General features: G+C 50.4%; 1 protein-coding gene across 1 annotated transcript in view; it reads left to right on the forward strand.

The window, feature by feature from the left end:
• The window catches only part of LOC105307585 (E3 ubiquitin-protein ligase TRIM22-like), a 23,478-nt gene continuing 21,034 nt past the window's right edge, over positions 1-2,444 (forward strand). Inside the window, exons 1-2 of the mRNA XM_023524874.1 lie at positions 1-263; positions 592-714. The gene's annotated coding sequence lies outside the window, so the exon portion shown is untranslated. The remainder of the gene's footprint in view (positions 264-591; positions 715-2,444) is intronic.

Consider the following 2,444-nt stretch of genomic DNA (forward strand, 5'->3'; position numbering starts at 1 on the left):
TGTAGTTTCATTTTTGCAGCCTATTTCAGAAATTTAGGAAAAGTGTCATTTTGTCCGTACTGGCTCCAGGTTCTGAAAGTCAGCATCCCGGTGCTACCAGTCTGTGATAGGCCCTCTGACTGAGCACTCGAGATAATTCAGATTTGGATAACCATTTCCTCTCACATGACCTAACAGGACCTAATAGCCAGATTCTCTTAGCTTAGCTGGTAGCTACAGGACAGGAGAGAGCTGCCAGTGTTGCTGTCCGAGGCGTCTTCAGTGTGAGTCCTCACTGTAAAATAGGAACTCTGCCCATCCTCGTGACATCTCATTTGTAAGGGAACAAAATCAGGTGGCTGTGTGTGAAATTGCACTGCCCAGGGTAAGCCTAGTTCTCGGCAAGATGAATTACTTTGAAGAACCCTGAGAACGTATTCGGAGGGCAGAACTGAAACAAGGTTAAGAATGTAGTCACTGGCCCGACTGGCCCCTAGGGGCACAAAAGCCCTGGAAATTCTCCAGAGGCCCTATGTGAAGGCCTCCCACTGGTTCATAGTTTTTCTCCTTCTTTGCCACTCCTCCAAGAATTTAACTTTCATTTTTATTTAGTTCCTCGGGGTCCTCTTTGTGGAGATCAGGCCCCTGGCTTGGTGAGTGGATCCTGACCACGTCTGCTCCTAAGGCTGGAGCTGCAGAACAGGTAAATAGATGTTTTCCCGTGGGAGATTGGAGGTGAAATTTTCCCTCTCTCCTTGTGCAGTGTCTGGGGTGTGGTAGCTTGTCAAGCAAGAGCTGTGTCTTCCATTGTTTAAGACTGTGGGTCCCGTAGTGCACCCCAGCACTTATTTTAGCCACACGGACAGGCACTCAAAGGGCATCCCCTCAGATGGTTGCCCCGCACCCACGGAGGCGGCGGGCGGTGGTGGAGGCGGCGACTCGGGTAGAGCCGCGAGGGTGCAGCAGGGGAAATGGCCCAAGGCTTGGGTGGGGCACAGGCACTCCCCAGTCAGCTCTGTCCACGCGGCGGCAGCAGGGGAACGGTGCGCACCCAGCGGTGCTGGCTGGTTGGAGGGAGATGCGACAGTGGAGCCCCCAGCAGCCCCCACGCTGGCAAGGTAGGAGAGTGACGTTGCAATGGCGCCCCCACCGCCTCCTTCACCTGTAGTCTCTGTTTCTGGGGAGAGTCCAACAGGCTTCCTTTCCTCTTTCTGGAGATGAGTCCCCTTCACATGTGGTCTGGGCACTTCTCAAACTTCTGCTTTTGCGTTGGGTCCTTGCAGCAACATCTGTAAGTCCTTTAAGTCCTGTGAACGAGCTCTTTAAGAGAGGAATCTCCGTTGCCTACACTCCTAGTGTTCTCCTGGGCATAAGCCTTGTTGGTTTTGAAGCCAGACACTTTGTGGGCTCCATTTCCAGCGCAGGTCCTCAGGGCTGGGACCTGATGTGGGGCACAAACCCATAGGTCTCCAGCAGGAGCTGCACTTTGTGAAATCCCTCCAGCACACACCACTCATGTTCCCATATCTATCTCCCTGTTTGCTGTGGAGCACTTGCATCACTGCTTAGGTAATGGTGGCGTCACCCTCCCAGTGTGAGGACTCAGGCTCCTCTGCATTTACCTCTTCTGTGCCCTGTGGCAACAGCTCTTTGAAGTCCCATTGTGAATAAATTCTTCAGCCCCAAGGCAAAATGCATATTCTGCTCTCCCTCCTCTATAGGCTCTGGATGTGTGCCAGGATTGTTTGGATCTTGAATGGGATGAGAAACAATTGGAGGTCCCACCTCCACGTTTGGATTAGAGCTTGGGGCATAAACGGAGGTAGACATTTAATATCGACTCCCAATATGATATTACCTCTATTGTGTTGCTCAGCTGAGCCTGATCTGAACCATAGTCTCTGCAGCCAGGGGCTAACTGCATTTGGTCTCAAGACTATTGTCAGTATCTGGATTATTAGCTGGATTACGCCTCCAGTTCACCTTGAGCCTCATTCTTTAACAGGTTCCCTTCATGTATGATGAACCTGGCACCAGTGGACATCTTTATTTGGTCCGAAATTGTTTATATACAGTCCTTATAGCTTTTCCTCCCTAGTGCAGAGCAAAGGGAAAACACTGATTACCTCATCCAGGAAATCTTTCTTTTACCATCAAACTCTGGCAACCATTAAGACATTAACATCTACTGAGATTTTTCTTCGTTTGCTTCATAGCCCCATTTACCTGGTGTTCCTGATAAAACTCCTGAACCTAGACTGAGGCCACAGGGCCTGTTGAGTCCAGGTGGGAGAATGAGCATCACTGTGCTACTACTCTGTGATACTCCCTCTGACTGAACACCAGCATCATATTTAATTTGGATGGTCATTCCCATCAGTGCAACCTGATAAGACATAAAGTGCCAGGGTCGCTTAGTTTAGCTGAGGATACAGGACAGTAGACAGCATGGCAGCATGGCTGCC

The sequence above is a fragment of the Pteropus vampyrus genome, unplaced genomic scaffold (genome assembly GCF_000151845.1).
Source record: "Pteropus vampyrus isolate Shadow unplaced genomic scaffold, Pvam_2.0 Scaffold504, whole genome shotgun sequence".
NCBI classification, from domain to species: Eukaryota; Metazoa; Chordata; class Mammalia; order Chiroptera; family Pteropodidae; genus Pteropus; species Pteropus vampyrus.